This window comes from Saimiri boliviensis, chromosome 14 (assembly GCF_048565385.1).
Source record: "Saimiri boliviensis isolate mSaiBol1 chromosome 14, mSaiBol1.pri, whole genome shotgun sequence".
NCBI classification, from domain to species: Eukaryota; Metazoa; Chordata; class Mammalia; order Primates; family Cebidae; genus Saimiri; species Saimiri boliviensis.
This window is the reverse complement of record NC_133462.1, coordinates 11,031,271-11,053,863: the sequence shown is the minus strand read 5'-3', so window position 1 is coordinate 11,053,863 and position 22,593 is coordinate 11,031,271. Positions and strand designations below refer to the sequence as shown.

The 22,593-nt window shown below is 44.0% G+C and overlaps 1 protein-coding gene across 2 annotated transcripts in view; it reads left to right on the top strand.

Annotated features, from left to right (window-relative positions):
• The window catches only part of ARHGAP35 (Rho GTPase activating protein 35), a 144,164-nt gene that overhangs the window by 31,445 nt on the left and 90,126 nt on the right, over positions 1–22,593 (top strand). The window lies entirely within an intron of this gene.

The following is a 22,593-nucleotide window of genomic DNA, read 5'->3' as shown; positions in this document are numbered from 1 at the left end:
CTGCCTTGGCCTCCCAAAGTGCTGGGATTACAGGTGTGAACCACCACACCCGGCTTTTTTTTTTTTTTTGTATGTGAGACAGAGTCTTGCTTTGTCACCAGGCTGGAGTGCAGTGGTGTGATCTGAGCTCACTGCAACCTCCGCCTCCTGGATTCAAGCGATTCTTCTGCCTCAGCCTCCTGAGTAGCTGGGACTACAGGTGTGTGCCACCACACCCAGCTGATTTTTGTATTTTTAGTGGAGGGGGAATTTCACCATATTGGCCAAGATGGTTTCCATTTCTTGACCTCATGATCTGCCCGCCTCAGCCTCTCAAAGTGCTGAGATTACAGGTGTGAGCCACCGTGCTCAGTCAGGGCAAGGGTTCTTAATCCAGGGTTCCTGGAACCTGTTTAAGTTTTTATCAGAGTGTCAAAAGGATTCTTAACTGCCAAAAGATAAAGAATTGGTTGACCTGGGTGGCACAGTGAAACCCTTTCTCCAGAATAAAAGAAAATTGGTTAATTGACCTTTTGGGCAGGTATGGAGCCACAGTTGGTACCTTTGGTTCTGAAATTGTTCATTATAATAAGATATTACTGAGAGCACTTATCCTAATTCTAAAGTACATACTGAAGATACAGGGGGAATATTCAGAAGTTTTTGTTGGCTCCTTTTTTTTTGGCCAGGAAGAGGTGGGACAAGAATAAAGGAAAGTGATATCAGGAGGAAGTAAGAACCACCTAAATAATTTTAGCTTCTTGTCCCTATAGTTCTTTCCTAGGTTGATTCCAGGTTGGGGCTTCTCTGCACTCTACCTTGCAGTCAGGCGGACCACTTGCTCTTTCCTGCACACTGTGTGCAGGCTCTGTCCATTCGTGAGGTCCCTCTGCCTAGAGTGTCTCTTCTCCCAACATTTGCAAATCCAGTTCTCTGCATCAGAGCTCCTTCCTGGTATTGCCTTTCGGAGTTCTCATCGGCTTGTCACTCCCTCGAGAGCAGCGACCCTCATCTTTGGATCCTCCAGTCGCGGTCCTTTGCATATGATAGGTGCTAAACAAAGGGTTGTGGAACTAAGTGAAGAGTGATACATATGAAGGAAACAGACAGCTGTGTAAGGGAGGAGGATATAAGCTAAAATGATCAGATGCCAATGACTTCTGGGGACGGGGTCTTGGGAAACCCTCAGAGTCTCAGTGACAGTCTGAGTAGCTGGAAGAGCCTGCCTTGAATTAGGAAGCAGGAGTGTGGGGAACAGGTAGCCAGCAATAAGGCCTTGGCCAGGTCATACCACTTCTGGATTGGCATTATCACCTTCAAAAACTGTTTGGGTTGTGCTTTTTTTTTTTTAACATGTAATAGAGGTGATGTTGATGAGCATCTATCGTATACCAGGTACTCCTGTAGGTCCTGAGAATAGAGTATGTAGCCACCAGACAAGACCCCTTCTTCTGTTCTAGTGGGAAACTTTGATGGGAAGTTAGTTAGTTCTTTCTAGCCTTAAAATCCTGTGATTCTGTCATCTGAGAAATGGGCACCAACTTCTGCTTAGGATCGTTTTGAGGATCAAATGAGAAAGCACTTTAAAGATTACAAAACACACTTCTCTTTTTATTACAAATACTTCTCTCCCCCCTTGGTTTTGCCCCCACCCCCTTGGTTTTGACTTAGATTTTTTTTTTTTTTTTTTTTTGAGACAGAGTTTCGCTCTTATTATCGAGGCTGTAGTACAGTGGCGTGATCTCAGCTCACCGCAACCTCCGCCTCCTGGGTTCAGGCAATTCTTCTGCCTCAGCCTCCTGAGTAGCTGGGATTACAGGCACGCACCACCATGCCCAGCTAATTTTTTGTATTTTTAGTAGAGACGGGGTTTCACCATGTTGACCAGGATGGTCTCAATCTCTTGACCTCGTGATCCACCCGCCTCGGCCTCCCAAAGTGCTGGGATTACAGGTGTGAGCCACCGCGCCTGGCCCTTTGACTTAGATTTTTAAAAGTTTAAAATTGAATAGAAGCTTTTTGCATCAGTAGGAGTATGAACTAATGATATCAGGGTTTAGGTAGATTTGGGGACTTAAATGTTTCAATAAAAGATCCCTTAACTAGATTGGAATGTCGGTTTGTAATAGCATATTCACCAATGAAAAATGTATTTGAGGGGGTATATTTATTTATGAATGTTTTTCCTTCCTTCCTTCCTTCCTTCCTTCCTTCCTTCCTTCCTTCCTCTTTCTCTCTTTCTCTTTCTCAGATTTTAGACTGTCTCTGCCATTATTCTTAAATACAGTTTCATATTGGTGAAGGCTGCATGTTAGGGAAAAACCAGACTTCTCTACTGATTTGGTTTTTTTTTTTTCCAACCATAAATTTAGGGTGCAGTTGTTCTTGAAGTGGTTCCGTTTTGTGATTAGGCCGAGTATTTTTAAGCACAACTCTTTCCCTTGTCCTTACAATTATCTCCAGTATCCTCAAAACAGAGCAAATGATGCAATTAGGATGTAATCCCTTGCCTGTGGATTTCAAGGAAAATTATTTTCCACACTATTGGGAGTTCATGGACAAAGTCAAGCTTTCTTTAGATCTGGTGAACTTAGAAAAAAATAACTTGATAAAGTGAGATTCTTACCTTGAAGTTAGTTTTTGAGAATGAATCAATGATGTGAAATTTCTAAGATAATCTTGATTTCTAAATATCACTTTATGACTCATTCCTTGGAGCAGTTTTAATTTTTTCCTTTGAAACTTTAGATGGAATTGACTTTGGTTTACACTCTATCCTATTTTTTTCTTTTTTTTTTTTTCCTTTCTTTTTTTGAGACAGAGTCACTGTTTTGCACAGGCTAGAATGCAGTGGCACGATCTCAGCTCACTGCAGCCTCTGCCTCCCAGGTTCAAGCAATTCTCCTGCCTCAGCCTCCCAAGTAGCTAGAACTACAGCCATATGCCACCACAACCAGCTAGTTTGTATTTTTAGTGGAGACAGAGTTTCACCATGTTGACCAGGATGGTCTCAAACTCCAGACCTTAGGTGATCTGCCTGCCTTGGCCTCCCAAAGTGCAGGGATTATAGGCGTGAGCCACGCACCCGGCCATACTTTTAGTGAAAGGAAAGCCATGTATCTTTGTCTGCTGTCTCCTATGTCCTGTCTTACTCTGCCATTTTGCGAGTAATCGTCCTTGAGGTTGAGATAATAGAGAGAGAGATTTTCTAGATTTTCACCTACTCACTGATTTTTACTACAGGCATTTTAATTCCTTTAAATTTGAGACTGATTTTCTTCCCATGGTATTTAACTTACCATCATTCTTACAGGAGGGTCAGGCCCTTAGGATTTATTTGAATATTGCTGTCCAGTTGTTAGGAAAGGTACTTTTCCTGAAGCCTTGAAAGAGTATTTCCAGAATAGTGAATTTCATTTTTTGGGGTAATTTTTTTTAAAAGATATACTTTCTATGCAAGTAGAAATGAATTTTTGCAATTAGATGAGGGAGAAAAGAAGAGCTGAAATTTAAGGACAAAATCTTACAGCATCTTATCCCTTCCATGGTTTGGGAAATGAAGAAAAGTGCAAGTTGGTGTTTTCTCACAGTTTAATGCTCAGGCAAGTAACATGATATTCTTAATTGCAAGTTACTGAAGTTGGAAGGCAACCATTTCCCATCGGTTGGAAATGGTCTTTATGGTTAACTCTGGCAGAAATTCTGTTTCTTCTATGAGGCTTGGGTGATATCAGTAGTATCATCGAGGAGATAGCATTGAATCCTCTGACCTTGGGCAAATCATTTAGTCTCCAGGTTCCAATGCCCTTGTCTTTGGAATGAAGAGAATACTTACCCTTCCCAGGTGGGTTTTAAAATCTGTGAGGAAGGCCAGGTGTGGTGGATCATGCCTGTAATCCCAGCACTCTGGGAGGCTGAGGTGGGTGGATCACGTGAGATCAGGAGTTTGAGACCAGCCTGACCAGCATGGTGAAACCCCATTTCTATTAAAAACACAAAATTGGCTGGGCATGGTGGCACAAACCTGTAGCCTCAGCTACTAGGAGAATTGCTTAAACCAGGGAAGCGGAGGTTCAGTGAGCCAAGGTTGCACCACTGCACTCCAGCCTGGGTGAGGAGAAAAAACTCGTCTCAAAAAAAAGTTATAAGGAAGCCCAGTGCGGTGGCTCACACCTGTAATCCCAAGCACTTTGGGAGGCCAAGGTGGGAGGATCGCTTAAGCCCAGGAGTTGGAGAACAGCCTGGGTAACGTGGTGAAACCCTGTCTCTACAAAAAAAATTAGCCAGGCATGGCGGCGCTCACCTGTAGTCCCAGCTGAGGTGGATCACCTGAGCCCAGGAGGTCGGGGTTGCAGTGAGCTGTGACTGCACCACTGCACCTGCACTCTAACCTGGGCAACAGAGCAAGTCCCTGTCTCAAAAAAATAAAAGCTGATAAGGCAAGTGTTGTAATAGTGCTTTGAGTAGCATAAGGTATATACACAAAATATTGTGGGGAATATATTATGAAGTTTTGCAATGTAGATTCATAAGAGACTACCCCCCCTCCCAGTGGAGAGCTTTGGGAAAAGAGCAAGTGGGTTGTAGCACTAGTAGCTTCTGTTTTCTCCAGAAAGCTTACGCCGTGCAGCAGCTGTTTTCGTCCATTCTGGCCTTGCAGCACTGCGGTATTGGGGGGTTAAGCCACATGTGTGGTTCTCCGGGGCAGGCAGCTGGGGCCATACCAAGCCGAGTGATCTTGAACGAGTCTCTTGACGTCTGCAAGTCTGTCTGTTTTCTCATCTGTAAAATGGGTATTATAATAGTAGCTGCTCTGTTGGATTACTGTGAGAAATGCTTATATGGATTGTCCGGCTTGGTTTCCTATGGTAAGGTTTTAGAAGTAATAATGGACCAGCTAAAAATGTTCAAGCATTTATCTACTTGTTAATGCTTTCTTGTCGTTGTCTTTTTTTTTTTTTTTTTTTTTTTCTTTTGAGACAGGGTCTTGCTGCTTTGTCACTCAGTCTGGAGTGCACTGGCTCGATTTGAGCTCGCTGTAACCTCCACTTCCCAGGCTCAAGGGATCCTCCCCCCTCAGCCTCCCAAGTAGCTGGGGCTACAGGCACACTGTTTTTTTTTTTTTTTTTTTTTTTTTTTTTTTTTTTTTTTTTTTTTTTGTAGAGATAGGGTTTTGCCATGTTGCCAGTCTGGTCTTGAACTCCTGAACTCACAATTCACCCACCTGAGCCTCCCAAACTGCTAGGATTACAGGCGTGAGCTACCGGGCCCAGTCTTTGGCATGTTGTCAAAGGAAGTATGAGAATGACAGCAGCTGATGGCCCATTTTCATCAGTCATCCCGGAAATCAGCAGGAGTCAAGCTGCTTTGTGCGCTTATTGGGGTGCTCCTATTTTCTCCAAGGTGTCCATTTTTTGTTAATGGAAAGCTGGATTAGCAGATGCAGTGAAGTGCCATAAGTATCGTTTTAGTTGTTAACCCGTGAGGTAGTGGGTTTAGTTAGTCTTTTTAAAAAATTTTTTACGACTTCCAGCACTTTATGCTTATCTTGGCTTAAAATAATACCTGAAAATGAATTTTAGTTAAGACTTAACAAATTTGTCTAAACAATCTCTGAGCAGGTTGAAAACTCATAGACTTTCAGGAGCTTTGAGTCTGTTCCAGATTAACTCAGTTCTTCATCCTTCCAAGAGAGATAAACTGTGTTCTGAGGCAGTTTTTTGTAATGGGGTTTTCAGGCTAGATCTTTTTTTTTTTTTTTTTTTTTTTTTTTTTTTGAGACGGAGTTTCGCTCTTGTTACCCAGGCTGGAGTGCAATGGCACGATCTCGGCTCACCGCAACCTCCGCCTCCTGGGTTCAAGCAATTCTCCTGCCTCAGCCTCCTGAGTAGCTGGGATTACAGGCACGCGCCACCATGCCCAGCTAATGTTTTGTATTTTTAGTAGAGACGGGGTTTCACCATGTTGACCGGGATGGTCTCGATCTCTCGACCTCGTGATCCACCCGCCTCGGCCTCCCAAAGTGCTGGGATTACAGGCTTGAGCCACCGCGCCCGGCCCAGGCTAGATCTTTAACCAAAAAAAAGAGGCCCTAGAGAAACCCAGAAACAGCCTATACAGGGTCAGGGGAAAAGGCAAAAATCTCTTCCCCCTGTGCGGGCTGAATTCCACCTTCCCCCACCAGTGGCTACATTTCAGGGCTGAAAGGGCTTTGGAATCCTCTGCTGAGTGCTTTGGATGAGATTTGTTTTCAAATTGCTTTTTAGAATTAGAGTGACTATTTATATGGCTTTCATTCCCAATCTGTGAATTCCAAAGTCTTATACCAATCACCAGGCAGACACCAGTTCCCTAAGAAGTGTCTACTGTTTGTGAGGTTCTGAGGAAATATACAAGGAAGGGTGTTCCCGATTCTGCAGAGACTTGATTTAGCCAAAGAGATACACTTATTGACTTTCTTAAAAAATTAAAAAGAAAAACAACTAAATACACAGCCAACCAGCATCTTCATTTTTAGAACTCAAAAATTAATTTGAATATACTTAGGGAGAAATTTTCTGGAATTTCATTTTACAGGATTTTTTTTTTAATTGCTAGTCCTCCTTTGCCATTTTATATTTCATTTTCCATCTTAGTTAATATTGCTATTTTTATTTCCTCTTTCTCTGTTGTTGTATCTGTTATTGTCCAATCAGGAAAGTAGAAACCAGCAGAAAGGGATTTAAATGCAAGGGATTTATTAGAGAGGTGTTGGAAAGGCTTAGGAGGAGCAAAAGGGAGAAGAGGGTTGTTATCCAGAGGTGAGAAAGCTGCCTGTGGGTAGAACCCAGAAGCCTACACGCACAGATGAGCTGCTGCTGCTGTTGGAGCTGTATTGCTGCAGTTCACCAGGAACCCAGAAGTCTGCACTGCGTTGATGTGCTGGAACCTGCAGTGTGTGCAGTTGCCTGCATTCTTCCATAGTCGCTCACTGCTCCTGCTGCTGCCAGAGACAGACCAGTAACAGGAAGAAAGTGATGTATCCTTCCACTTGCCAACCAGTCTCCAGCCATAGAGAACGTAACTGTGGAAGTCAGCTGGCAAAGGAGTCTGGGAAATGTAGTGTGCAGGCTTTCAGTTTGGCTGAAAAGGAGAGTGTAGAAAGGCATGTGTGGTCAAATGAATGCTGTGGTTGCTTGCGTGATACATTTGTCATAATGCAGATGGGCAGAGAAGTCATTATTTTTACGATAACATCCAGAGAGGCGGAGAAGAGGCACAGTGGCATTCCGCATAAGCGGATCGAGGGAGTGGTGTTGTGGAGGCAGGAATGCTCACGGCAGGTTCAGGGAATAGCTTAGCTGGACCATGGTGTTCTTTTTAAAGGATAGCTAGAAATGAAGGTGGAAGAGAAGAATGGGGTCAAATTGGACCGGGATTGTGGTAGTAAAAACTGTTTTAAGATTAACCCAGGCTGGGTGTGGTGGCTCACTCCTGTAATCCCAACCCTTTGGGAGGCTGAGGCTGGCAAATCACTTGAGCCCAGGAGTTCCAGACCAGCCTGACTAACGTGGTGAAACCCTGTCTCTGCAGAAAAATTAGCTGGGTGTGGTTGCACATCTAGTCCCAGCTACTCAGGTGACTGCAGCAGGAGGATTGCTTGAGCCTGGGATGTTGAGGCTGCAGTGAGCCATAATCACGCCACTGCACTCCAGCCTGGGTGACAGAGTGAGACCCTGTCCAAAAAAAAAAAAAAAAAAAAAGATTAACCCACAGTACTTTCCATAGCGATTTCAACTAGGACAGAACAATGAGGAAACTCTTAATGATATTTCAAGCTTTAAGGGCCGAGGACTAGGTAAAAACTTATACATCCAAGACAAATTTGTCTTGAATGAATTGTTTCTCTCTTAAGAACTGATGCTATGGTAGTGGAGTTGGAGATAATTCATTCAAGACAAACTTTTAACTGACATATCTGTCAATAGCTTGGGGCAAGTAATTGGAATAAATAATGAATTCTGATTTTCTCTTGATTTTTCTATATAAATTGAATTTGTTGATTACCTTATGCTCTTGAAAAGGTCTTAGTTCTCTACTTTTTATGCTTTTACCTCTCTGGGATAATGCCTTGACAAGTTAGACTCATCATGATATTGTTAGGATCTTCCTTGAAGTGGCATTAAATTTGCTTTGATCATAAACTTTATTTGTAAATTTGGTTTTTTTGATTTTGTATTTTTTTTGAGATGGAGTCTCACTCTTGTCACCCAGACTGGAGTGCAGTGGTGCAACCTTGGCTCACTGCAGCCTCCGCCTCCCAGGTTCAAGCAATTCTCCTGCCTCAGCCTCCCAAGTAGCTGGAATTACAGGCGTGTGCCACCACACCTGGCTAATTTTTGTATTTTTAGTAGAGACGGCGTTTTGTCCTGTTGGCCAGGCTGGTCTTGAACTCCTGGCCTCAAGTGATCTGCCTGCCTTGGCCTCTCAAACTGTTGGGATTACAGGCATGAGCCACCACACCCAGCCTTTATTAGCAAATCTGAAACCTGTGCAACAAGTTCTGCAAGGCCTTTACAATTTGAGGTAACACTTAAATTACTTGTGGATAACTTTTTGGTTTTTTCTTTAGACACTAATTCATTAATTCCATTTAGCAGGTATTTATTGAGCCAGCACTATATGTGGTGCTGAGGTCAAATGAGGAGCAGAATAGATACGACATTAGGTCCCCATCTTTCTGGAGTTAACAATTTAATGAGAAACAGACATTACGGAAAAAAAAAAAAAAAATTCCTTGGCCTTAGGCCCTTGCAGTTGCTGTTCGCCTGCCTGGAACACTGTCCCCCTGGTGCCCACATTCTTAACTCCCTCACCTCCCTTGTGGCTGCTTTCATGCCTCCTGCTTGATGGGACCTGCTTTGGCATCCCTTTCAGCTCTGTGCATACCCTCTACCACGTGCCGAGGCTTTCACCCGGCTTTACCTTTGCCCCATTCTAATTTCTTTCCTAACGTAAGTTTGTTCTGTAATTGTTTCCCTCTGCTAAAATGTAAGTTTCATGAGGCACAGGCATCTTTGTCTTTTTTTGTTCATTGCTGTATCCCCATGCCTAATGTAGTGCCTGGCACAATAGTAGGTGCTTGCTCAGTCATTTCTGTTGAATGATTGAATGGGCGAATAAAAATAAATCAATGAAGGCATCCATGGAAACCAAGGAAGGCCACAGCGGCTAGAGTCTAGTGAGAAAAAGCTAGAATGGTGGACATGAGGTCGCATAGGGAATAAGAATTTGGGGGTTTAATATAAGAGCACGCCAGGCATGGTGACTCACGCCTGTAATCCCAGCACTTTGGGAGGCCAAAGCAGGTGGATCACTTGAGGTCAGGAGTTTGAGACCAGCCTAGCCAACATGGTGACACCTTGTCTGTACTGAAAATACAAAAAATTAGCCAGGCATGGTGACACACGCCTGTAGTCCCAGCTACTCAGGAGGCTGGAGCAGAAGACTCACTTGAACCCAGGAGACAGAGACTGCAGTGAGCTGAGATCACACCACTGAACTCCAGCCTGGGTGACAGAGTTTAGACTCTGTCTCAAAAAAAAGATGAAATCTGCTCTTTTTTATTTTTTTGAGAGTTTCCCTCTTGTTTCCCAGGCTGGAGTGCAATGGCGCGATCTCGGCTCACCGCAACCTCCGCCTCCTGGGTTCAAGCAATTCTCCTGCCTCAGCCTCCTGAGTAGCTGGGATTACAGGCACGTGCCACCATGCCCAGCTAATTTTTTGTATTTTTAGTAGAGTCGGGGTTTCACCATGTTGACCAGGATGGTCTCGATCTCTTGACCTCGTGATCCACCTGCCTCAGCCTCCCAAAGTGCTGGGATTACAGGCTTGAGCCACCGTGCCGGGCCAAATCTGTTCTTTAAAAGATAACTTGCTGCTCTAGGAAAGCAAGAGTATGCATGGGAAGAAACGCATGAGACTGGGGATCCAGGCGATCTAGCTTCCCTGGCAGCAGATATGTTGACTTTCTCAGCTGTTGAATTTGAGTGCCCATTCCAAGGGTAGGGATTGATTGTTATCATTCTGATTATAATTGCATGCACTTAGGTTATCATTAGCCCCCAGAGACTTACCTGTCTTCTTGAAGAGCATCATTGTCTAGTGATCCTGCTGACGGATGAGAGCTGTCAAGATAGCTTGGCTGTGAGATGCCATTTAACTAGTTTTTATCTGTGTATGCCTTCCCTCCCCCTGCAAGATTTAATGACCTAGCCAGGAGAGAGTCCAGGCTTCCTGGCTCCTCTCCAAGTGTTCTACCGCTAAAATGTTAATATTACCTTTCTCAGAATTCTTCTGAATCACTTGCTGGCACTGGAAGTGGCTTTTTAAAACTGTGATTTTGCCATTTTTGAGATTGTTTGTACTAGGACTTTTTGCCGGAGGAATTTGAGCTGCTTTGATTACTTAAAGAAGGCCTTTTCACTTGTCTTTGCTTTTTAAAGTGGAGTAGCCTGTGATAGGTAGGAATGTTCCTGCCACCTGACATGTTAGTTGGCAAAGTAGTGGAGGCAGCCTTTAATAAAGGTCACTCTGGAAGAATATGAGTTGGGTACTTAGCATTCTTGGCATTCTTATGGTATGATACCTACCGGTTTATGGCCTTTTTTTTATTAACTTCTTAAAATCAAATGATCTTTAATTAGAAGCAATCGTATATAAAACTTTGTGACTCCAGACAACACTGGCCTGACTGTATTCACCTATGGAGTGGGGTTTGCGCCCATAGGAATGCAGGTCTGGGGTAGGGGAGCAGAGAAAGGGGTGTGAGAGGCCATATTGAACACGCTCTAGCCTAGTCTGTGCCATCTGCTCCCGGCAGCCTTACCGGTATGGAATGTGGACATACAGCTTTTGAGCCTAGCCGTGCCTCACTTGGCTTTCAGCTCTCAGTGATTCAACTGGCTGAGCTTAGCTTTCTGTTATAGTAAGTAAGGAAAATGGAGTCAGGCAGCCTCAGTTTTTGGAACTCAGTTAGTCATGAGGCTTGACAAGCCATGACACATGTATTTTAGTTGCCATGGCCCCCTCTAAGTTTTAAATAAGACAACAGAGGAATATTTACATTCAGGGAGCAATAAGTTATCACAAAACTTCCCCCAGCACACAGTGAGGAAAATGCCACCTTATTCTACTGTATACGATGCTTCACCGGCCTAAAGAGCTGTTTATCTGAATGCAATCCATGATGTCCTCAGTGAAGAAGACTAAAGCGTTGGTGTGTATGATACCGCATTTTGGTGTGAACAAATTACCTAGGTTTCTGTGCCCACACCTATACCCTTGAGGAGAGGTAATAGGCAGAAAGGATCACGGTGTTAGAGACGGCAAAGCTGAGGCCCCGACAGGCTTTCTTCAGTTAAGGCCTTGACGGAGGTTTTCTGAGCAGAAAGCAGAAATCACAGATGGATTCAGGGGCAGCGGGGTGGTCTGAGGCGTTGGGAAGATACATGCAATAGTGAAGGAACGAGGTTGAGATACCTGCTCATCCCTAAACCCTCTTCATTCTGCACACAGTAGTCACATTAGGTACGTTACAAGTTTCCCGTAAGGTTTTAACATAGTAGATGCTATGGGAGTCAAAGTCGGTCTGCTGACAAGGTTTTTTTTTTTTTGAGACGGAGTTTCGCTCTTGTTACCCAGGCTGGAGTGCAATGGCGCGATCTCGGCTCACCGCAACCTCCGCCTTCTGGGTTCAGGCAATTCTCCTGCCTCAGCCTCCTGAGTAGCTGGGATTACAGGCACGCACCACCATGCCCAGCTAATTTTTTGTATTTTTTTTAGTAGAGACAGGGTTTCACCATGTTGACCAGGTTGGTCTCGATCTCTCGACCTCGTGATCCACCCGCCTCGGCCTCCCAAAGTGCTGGGATTACAGGCTTGAGCCACCGCGCCCAGCAACAAGGTTTTTTTTTTATAATGGTGATGTACTTTCCCATTCCACTCTCACTGCTGTGAGTTAGAAATCCACAATAGCTATTTGTTGTGTGTTGATTTTTAAGACGATTGAAAAGAAAGTAGCTGCTCTATGCTCTTCCCAGGGCCATTCATAGCCAGGGAGTGGGAGGTAAGGCCACGGAGGGGACCACTCAGTGGGTTTATCTTGGGCATTCTGTGCATATGTAACTGAGAAAGGTATGTTGTTACCTAGTGCATGCTTTTGATAATCTGGACCAAGAGACATAGTGTTCTGAATAGCAGCCAAATATATGAGGTCAAGGTGACTTCCTCTAGCAGGTAGGACAGCTGTCATGGAAGAGTAGGCCAGACCTGTTTTCCTTCTTAAGGCCCGGGGCTAAAGCAGTGATAAGAGATGACTCATTGATCTTCCTGAAATTACTGGCCAAGCACTTTCTAAGGAATGGCAATTGATAAGGAAGAACAAATTACTATTCTGGTCTCTTATCTAAAGGAAAATCATGAAGCTAGCACTTCACAGAAAATGCTACTTATGGCTGGGGTTGTGGCTCAGGCCTGTAATCCCAGCACTTTGGGAGGCCGAAACAGGTGGATCATGAGGCTAGGAGTTCAAGACAGCCTGACCAACATAGTGAAACCCCATCTTTACTAAAAATACAAAAATTAGCTGGGCGTGGTGGCACGTGCCTGTAATCCCAGCTACTCAGGAGACTGAGGCAGGAGAATCACTTGAACCTGGGAGGCGGAGGTTGCAGTCAGCCAAGATCGCTTAACACTGCATTCCAGTCTGGGTGACAGAGTAAGACTCCATCTCAAAAAAAGAAAAAAAGAGAATGCTACTTATTCAATTCCTTGTATGATCACAAATGTTTTCTTAGTTATTTTCAGGCTCTCCAACAGGACGTATTACTTAAGTTTGAAATTCGTCTTTTTTTTTTCTCTGAAATGTGTCTTGAAGTGTTGAGCGGTGGCTAGGTGCTATATAGAACATATAGACAGTCTTTTATAGATGTATACATTTAGTGATGGGTGGAGATTATTGCTGTAATAAATGAGACCGGCTGGATGTCATTCTTTTTTGTCCCCTTCCCAGTTACTTTGACTCTAGGGTCTTGACGAATGTGATCACCTCTGCAGAGTGGAGAGACAGCATGGGGTAGTGGGGGAGTGGGAGCAAGGCCCTTCTTAGGGCAGAGACAGCTCTGACAGCAGCTTCTGGGACTGCCCTCCCCTCTCCCCTTCAGCTTCCACATCTGTGACCTGAGGGAGCTGGCTGCCAGCCCTCCCAGCTCTGCCTGCCTTCCAGGGGCTTTTATTTGGAGAGACAGCAAATCATGTTCATCTAGGAGTCTTCTTAGTTGTTCATCTCAAGAAGAATCTTAGGAATTTTTTTCGAATCAGCCAGTTTTCTTCAGATTTTGCTTTTTCTTTATCTGCCCTGTTCCCTTGGTTAACTCCCCTGTTAACCGATGACAGGGTCATCAGTTTAAGTATGGGAAGGAAATTACGGCCTTGAGCACAGGCAGAAAGCATCTGGCTCCCAGGCGCTTCCTGTGAGCCACCACGAAATTACAAAGACTGGGCCTAACAAGGCTTTTCAAAGGAGCATCTCACACCACCACTGTGTCAGCGTTTCCGTGATTCCATCATAAGCAGTTGTTTTTCATAGTGCTTATTATGACCAGGTTGGAGTTGGCCTTTACATGGGAAGCGTTTATCCAGTGGGCGAGGATGAAATAGCAGGACAGAGGTAGAAAGCGGGGAGAGTATGCAGATTACTGTCAGAGTTCCCTTCTCCAGCCTGGTCCTGACCAAGCCATTCTTGCTCACAAGGCTGCGGTTCGTCAGAGGAAGAAGTCCAGACTGTCTTTAGCATGTCAGGGCCCTCCACAGACTTGGCCCCAGCATCTCCCACCATATGTGCCTGTGCTCCGTGTTTCTGTTCTCCAGCCAGGGCAGTGTGGAGGATTGGGGGGACAGAAGCTGGGGCTGGTATCAGGAGACCTGGGTTCTGGACTGGGGTGCGTGTCTCTCTAGCTGAGTTACTGCCTTTCTCTCTGTCTCAGCAGTTACTCTTCTGGACAGGCTTACCAAATGAGAGGAGGAGAAAAGAGGTTTGGGGGTAGATTACAAGGCTCTTTCTGACCCTTGTCTCCTGGCCTAGGTTGGAAATCAGAAGACCAGATGTCTGAGCATTAAATGGTTTTTTGAACCATGAAGTTTTTTGAACTTCTTTAAAAAAAAAAAAACTGTAAGGGCTGCAGTGGCTCAGGCCTATAATCCCAGCACCTTGGGAAGCTGAGGCGGGTGGATCACAAGGTCAGGAGATCAAGTCCAGCCTGTCTCTACTAAAAATGCAAAAATTAGGCCGGGCGCGGTGGCTCAAGCCTGTAATCCCAGCACTTTGGGAGGCCGAGGCGGGTGGATCACGAGGTTGAGAGATCGAGACCATCCTGGTCAACATGGTGAAACCCCGTCTCTACTAAAAATACAAAAAACTAGCTGGGCGTGGTGGCGCATGCCTGTAATCCGAGCTACTTAGGAGGCTGAGACAGGAGAATTGCCTGAGCCCAGGAGGCAGAGGTTGCGGTGAGCCGAGATCGCGCCATTGCACTCCAGCCTGGGTAACAAGAGCGAAACTCCGTCTCAAAAAAAAAAAAAAAAAAAAAAAAATGCAAAAATTAGCCGGGTGTGGTGGCGTGTGCCTGTAGTTCCAGCTACTTGGGAGGCTGAGGCAGGAGAATGACTTGAACCCTGGAGGTGGAGGTTACAGTGAGCCAAGATTGCACCACTGCACTCCAACCCGGATGACAGAACGAGACCGTCTCAAAAAAAGACCTCTAGAACTTAAAACTTTTTTTTTTGTTGAGATTCTGGAATCTCACTCGGTCATCCAGGCTGGAGTGCAGTGGCGCGATCTCGGCTCACTGCAACCTCTGCTGCCCGGTTTCAAACGATTATCCTGCTTCAGCTTCCCAAGTAGCTGAGATTACAGGCGCCTGCCACCGTGTCCTGCTAATTTTTGTATTTTTAGTAGAGATGGGGTTTCACCATTTTGGCCATGCTGGTCTTGAACTCCTGACCTCGTAATCCACCTGCCTCGGCCTTCCAAAGTGCTAGGGTTACAGGCGTGAGCCACTACGCCCAACCACAGTATTATTTTTTTTTAACATGGGACACCAACGTACAAAACATCAAAGGCTGGGTAAGGTGGCTCACACCTGTAACTCCAACACTTTGGGAGGCCAAGTTGAGAGGATTGTTTGAGCCTAAGAGTTCTACACCAGCCTGGGCAACATAGTGAGGTCCTGTCTTTACAAAAAATAAAAATTATAAAAATTAGGTGGGCATGGTGGTCCAGCCACTCAGGAGACTTGGTGGGAGGATTGCTTGAGCCAGGAGATCGAGGCTACAGTAAGTCATGATTATGCCACTGTACTCCAGCCTGAGCAACAGAGTAAGACTCTGTCTCACAAAAAGAAACAGAAACAGATCAAATTGGGTTTGCTCTCTTGAGGCTGAAAGGCCACCTGTTGAGCCTTCGTAGTAGCCCTGAAAACCTGCCAGTTCCATCCAGGGCTCCCCAGGGTGCTCTCTCTGTATTTCTTCTCTCTTGCTATGCAGCCGGGATTAGAGTCACCTGTTTGACATGACCCCAGGCAGGGGCCTAGTGTAGAAAGGGGAGAGTGTATAGAAAAGTGTATAAAGCAGCTGGGCGTGGTGGCTCGCGCCTGTAATCCCAGCACTTTAGAAGGCCCAGGTGGGCAGATCACCTGAGGTCAGGGGTTCAAGACCAGCCTGACCAACATGGAGACACCCCATCTCTACTAAAAATACAAAATTAGCCAGGCATGGTGGCAGGCACTTGTAATCTCAGCTACTCTGGAGGCTGAGGCAGGAGAATCACTTGAACCCAAAAGGTGAAGGTTGAGGTGAGCCCAGATGTTGCCATTGCACTTCAGCCTGGGCAAGAAGAGCAAAATTGATCTCAGAAAAAAAAAATAATAATACAAAAGTTAGCCAGGCACGATGGCATACGCTTGTAGTCCCAGCTATTCTGGAGGCTGAGGTGGGAGGATTACCTGATCCTGGGGACACTGGGACTGCAGTGAGCCGTGATTACGTGACTGCACTTCAGCCTGGGTGATAGAGTGAGACCCTGTCTACAAATGATGATAATAATATTTTTCTTAATAAAAAATATGAACAAGACATATTTTATGACTTTTCATTAATAATGCCCCATGTAACATCTTTTCATTCAAAGAATTCATTTAATTTTAAACCTATTAACTCATATGTTCATTTCTAGAAGATAGGAACAAACAACCTCGATTTAGCAGATCTTCAAATATGATGAATATGATTAATTGAACCTAGGACACAAGTCCGTGCTGATTCCAGACCCCTCTTCATGTTCTGCCTTGTAACTCTTTCATTTCTCTCATGCCTCTGTTTTTAACTTCACTTGAAGTAAGACAAGCATCTAAGTAAATTTGGAGGCCAGAAAATGCAAAGAGGACTATAAGTGTTTATTGTGCTGGTATGAATCTTTAGTTCTTTCTTTAATTTGTAAATCCAAATTGTTCCCTACTAAAATTAGCTGGATTTAGAAGTTGGTTCCATTACTTAGCTTCTTAGCTTCTCTTCAGGACAGGTGCATTAGATAAAATAACAGCCAATCATCCTTTTTAAAAGAAGGGTATACATGTTGTATAACTTTTATTACTTGTGATAGCCTGTTTTAGGACTGGCAATTTGTAGAATAATGCAAATGAGTAGAGAAGAATAATTAGAAATAATGGGCTGAAATCCTCATGCCATCCTAACATGCCGTTGGGGAATAGCAAGGCTTACTGTTGGACTCGAAAATAAGCTGCCCCATTTTTCCCAATTGACAGAAATGCCTGTTTCTTCAGCACTGTCCTTTGTTGACAAGGCACATTTGGCTGCTTGCAGCTCTTCTTGCATATTCAGGGACATTTATATAGAGAATGTTCTTTCGAAAGGAAGTTTTTTCCTACTGAGAAGCTTTTTAAAAAAAAAAAAAAAAAAAAAACACCTTAATAGATTATAAGTCTTTAGAAGCAACTGCTGGACTAATTATACAGGTTTTATTTGCCATTTCGAGTGTAAAACTGGTCGTAACGCCAGGAAATTTCAAAGGTAAGACTTGGCTATTTTTTTGTATCTTGGCTTGGTGAGAATCTCAGCTCACTGTGGTAATAGTAATTACGCTGCGATACTAGGCCTATTGGAGTGCCTCCAATTTCGATTTGCCTTGGTTTTTTATTTTCTTTGACGTAGAATATTTTTACAGCTTATCGGAATCCTGGTTTTTGTTGTTGTTTTTCTTAATATAGGTAACTCAGAAATTACGCTAAATCAGTGAGAAGGACTTCTTACCTAGCTTTGATTTTGTCTTTGTTTATATTTGCCTTATTCTTTGATCAGATAGCTTAATTAGAATTCCATAGCTACCTGGTAGAAAGCTGCTGAGGATAAAGCTTAAGGAAGTACTTCTGCTCAAAGCAGCTCCTTTTATTCATCAGGGGAATTTGATTCCATCCTGTGGATAACATAGCTTAGAAGTTCTCTTTCTTTGGGACCAGCCTGAGAGTTCTGCAAGCCCGGAAGCCTGAGAACTGTGGCGGGGGGAAAATGGGCTACTTGCTGTCTTTAGTGTGGGCTGGCAAGGATGGTAAGGTAGCAACTTAGTTCTGTTTTTCTGCCCTGGAATTCAGAAATACCTTTAAGCAGGGATTGCATGGGGGTGAGGAGGACAAATCAAGAGGGACAGGAAGGGATGTTTGCAAAAATTATAAATGGAGAGAGAGAAAAAAAAGAAAAAACAAACAAAAATTATAAATGGAATGTCAGAGACTCTTTCATAACTACTCTTTAAAAAATTAACTTTAGGACCAAGAGTGGTATGGCTCATGCCTGTAATCTCAACACTTCGGGAGGCTGAAGTGGGAGGATCGCTTGAGCACAGGAGCTTAAGACCAGCCTGGATAACATAGTGAGACCCTGTCTCTACAAAAAAAAAGAAAAAGAATTAGCCGGTCAGGATGGCATGCGCCTGTAGTCCCAGCTACTCAGGAGGCTGAGGTGGGAGAATGGCCTGAGCCCTGGAGGTTGAGGCTGCAGTGAGCCGTGATTGCACCACTGCGCTCCAACCTGGGTAACAGAGTGAGACCGTATTTCAAAAAAAACTTTAGGCCAAATCATTTTCAAAACAGGCATCCGAGTTACTAGTCCTTGAAAGTCTACTGATCCCTTTGTGGTTTCCTTCTGCCTTCTGGAGCGTGCTGCACATTGAATTTATAGAGGGTATAGTGAGAGCTGAGTGCACGGAACCAGTGTCCAAGAAGCTGTTGCATGAGACCATGTGTTTCAAGACCAGGTAGGTAAACACATAAATCAGTCTTTCTAAAGATCCAGATGACCCATTTCAGAGCTTGCCTGTACCCACAGCCCTAAGGATATAGTAAGATTCTGCGGCTGTGAGGAAATCTGCCTCTCACGTTGGGTAGGAGTAAGTGTATGTACCTGGGCTAGTGGGAACAACCACCAGCACTCTTCTGGGCAAACGTCACTTTCTTTTTTCCCTTTGTAAATCCATGGTTTTGCGTACCATCCCCACAATGTTATTTTATTTTTATGTTTTTAGAGGTAGAGTCTTCCTGTGCCCAGACTAGAGTGAAGTGGCTATTCATAGATGTGATCATGGCGCACTGCAGCCTTGAACTCCAAGGCTCAGGTGATCTTCCCACCCGAGCCCCCGAGTAGCTGGGACTGCAGGTGTGAGCCACCACACCCAACTCAGTGTTACTGTTTTAATTTGCATTGGACTGAAAGGTAGAAATATAATTGCTGTATTCAAATGGAGTTTTCATTTATGTAAGATGATTAACTCCTTAGACTGTGTTATTTGTTCGGTGAGTAGTCGAGGTGGCAGTGTAACAACAATAAATAACTCAATGGGGTAAAAGATTATTAGTATTATTTTGAGATGGTTTCTAACTCTGTCACCCAGGCTAGAGTGCAGTGGTGTGAGATCACTGCAGCCTCAAACTTCTGGGCTCAAGCAATCCTCCTGCCTCAGTCTTCCAAGTAGCTGGGACCATAGGCACACACCACATGCCTGGTTACTTATTTATTTATTTATTTATTTATTTATTTTGAGACAGAGTCCCACTCTGCTGTCCAGGCTGGAGTGCAGTAGTGCAATCTTGGCTTACTACAACCTCTGCCTCCTGGGTTCAAGCAATCCTCCCACCTCAGCCTCCTGAGTAGCTGGGATTACATGTGTGCATCATCATACCCAGCTAATTTTTTTTTTTTTTTTGTATTTTTAGTAAAAATGGGGTTTCATCATGTTGGCCAGGCTGGTCTCAGACTCCTGACCTCAAGTGATCCACCCAGTTTGGCCTCCCAAAGTGCTGGGATTACAGGCATGAGCCCCCACGCCACACTTTAAAATTTTTGAGACAGGGTCTCACTCTGTTGCCCAGGCTGGAGTGCCATGGAGCAATCTCAGCTCACTGCAACCTCTGCCTCCTGGGCTCAAGCGATCCTCCCACTTCAGCCTCCCCAGTAGCTGGGACCACAGGCATGCATCACCACGCCCAGCCAACTTTTTGAATTTTTAGTAGAGAGAGGGTTTTGCCATGTTGCCTAGGCTGGAGCTCAAGTGATCTCAGCCTCCCAAAGTGTAGGGATTACAGGTATGAGCCACCATGCCCAGCCTAAATTTTTTGTAGAGAAGGGTTTTCACTGGTCTTGAACTCCTGGGCTCAAGCAGTCCTCCCACCTTGGCCTCCCAAAGTGCTGGGATTATAGGTGTGAGCCACTGCGCTCCTCTTGATTATTTTCCTATTTGATTCTCAGAGTAAACACACACTTTGTTGGTCCTCTGAGCCCTGGCTGTCCTTCTCATCTTCTGCCTCCCATTCTTGAAAACCCTTTTCCAGTCAGTCTGTCCCAAAACACGTTTAGTGCTTTCCTGTTTTAATCACTATTATTCATGCCTTTTATGTCACCTCTCCAAACTGTGCTAGTCTTGTAAGGACCAATTCAAATTTTGCTTCTGCCTGACACCTTTCCCACCTACTCCAGATTGATTGATTTTCTGTTTAAGTATAAATATTGTCTCTCAAGTAAATTATAAGATCCTCATCAGCAAAGACAGTACCCCGTCCTCCTTTGTTTCATCACATTGACTTTGCTGTATAAATATGCATTTGATTTGGTTGATGGACACTTCAGTTCTTAATTCCAAAGATTAGGGTAAAATAAAAATGATTAACCCTCTGAAATATGCAGGAAGGAGGGAATTCAGCCGCTGTATAACTAGAGCTATCAAACGGGGACCTTTCTCTTTTACTCAGTTTTAGAGGTTCTGTTGTCCTTGTTGAGTTCGATGGAATCCTTCTGTTAGACACTCTTCATGTAAACAGTGGAGTAGAGTACGAGTATTGCTTCAGATTCTAACAGATCATACACAGAAAATGAAAATACCCTCTGTATCTGACTGAGATTCAAAAAGATTATCATTCCTGTTTATACCTGACACATCATTTTTACATATTACTAATTCAGATTCTCTAAACTCGTCTGGGTTTTACGGATGAATCAATTGAATTAATAAGGACCTTGGACTCCACTTCCAACTTTTCTTCTCTAATTTATCTTTATTCCAAAGAAAAAACAAAGAAGAATCCTAAGAAAATTTACTTTAACATTTGTTAGTATGAAAATGTAAGAATCGGGTTTTTAGAAAAGGTTTTGCTTGAATTCAGTGGTTTTAATAAACCAGAGAATAGTGTTCGCCCCCCCTTCTTTTTTAAGACAGAATTTTACTCTTGTTGCCCAGCCTGGAGTGCAATGGCACAAGCTTGGCTCACCGCAACCTCCGCCTCTCAGGTTAAAGCGATTCTCCTCCCTCAGCCTCCCAAGTAGCTGAGATTATTAGTGCCTGCCACTGTGCCCAGCTAATTTTTGTGTTTTTAGTGGAGACGGGGTTTCACCATGTTGGCCAGGCTAGTCTCAAACTCCTGACCTCAGGTGATCCACCTGCCTCGGCCTCCCAGAATGCTGGGATGACAGGTGTGAGCCTTCTTCTTACTGGAAGAAGTGTTCTTTTCTTATTGGAGCCTTTATATCTCATCCTTCCTGGCCTGTTTGGTAAATATTAATACATTCCTCTGGAAAACTGCCGTGTCTACCTGACGTGGCAAGTGCTTCCTACATAGATGGATTTCTTGTCCTACCCTTCCTACCCTCCAACTGAGTCTTTTCAAGTATCTACCAAATGCAAACATTTTAACCAGCTGCTAATGGGGATTCATAGCTTTGAAAACTCAGAAATGTAAGATGTTGAGAAATATGAGGTTTTAAGGAGGTTTAAAGAATGCTTTTAGCTTTCCGTTAGTTATGATTTATATTTCCATTTCTTTCCCCTATTGACGTTAAGGAAAATTGTGATAACAAGTATTTTACTTCCTTTGCTTGTAGTTCTGTGTGAAGTTATTTCCTTATAGTGTTATTAGTTGGTTATGTTCTGTATGTGATTATTTAAAACTCAATGTGTTTTCAGAAGTTGTCGAATATTTTCATTACATGGAGATGATAATTTTGATTATGGAAAATGGTGGAAGATTTGTGTCTTAGGGGGCATTCTAGATTATGGAGTACACAAACATTTCCTACTTCAGGGAGAGAGGGATGAGGTGGCTGGGTTGGAAGGGTGATCTACACACTTCCAGGCATATGCTGATAGAGCTGTTGACAGTATGAACTTTCCCAGTCATAGTAAATCTAGGATCGCAGTGGCATTTCTGGGTCCTACAAAAATGTGTGCTATCTTGGGAATGTTACCACTTCTTGCCCTGGGTGTTTCATAGAGGTGTTTAAAAAGAAAACACCCTCCTTTTACCTTCCAGTTGAGGCACTCTGGTGGGGACCTGGTGTCTTGGTTTAACAGATTACAAACAACTCTAGATGCTTGGTGACAAGTTTGAAGAAGGCATGAAGGCGGCGTTATGTTTTATTACAGCAGAAACCAAAATACTTGTGAAGTACTTTCCTCTCTGAAGTAGCTGACTCATGGCATAAAATGGGAAACTATTAAGTCCTGTGTTTTTACTTTTGTAATGTAAGTATCTCTGTAAAGCTCAAAGATAAAAGTAGTAGCCGGGCGCGGTGGCTCAAGCCTGTAATCCTAGCACTTTGGGAGGCTGAGGCGGGTGGATCACGAGGTCAAGAGATCGAGACCATCCTGGTCAACATGGTGAAACCCCGTCTCTACTAAAAAATACAAAAAATTAGCTGGGCATGGTGGCGCGTGCCTGTAATCCCAGCTACTCAGGAGGCTGAGGCAGGAGAATTGCCTGAACCCAGGAGGCGGAGGATGCGGTGAGCCGAGATTGTGCCATTGCACTCCAGCCTGGGTAACAAGAGCAAAACTCCGTCTCACAAAAAAATAAAAAAAGATAAAAGTAGTTACCATTTTAAAGGATCCCTTTTTTTTCCTTCTGTTTTAACTCTTGCGTTTTAGAAGAATTAGCGTTGGAAAAATTATTAGAATGGGCATTCAGATTCTGTTGTGTATCTTAGTTGCCTGCTAAGAACACGGTTCCCATCAGATTTAAA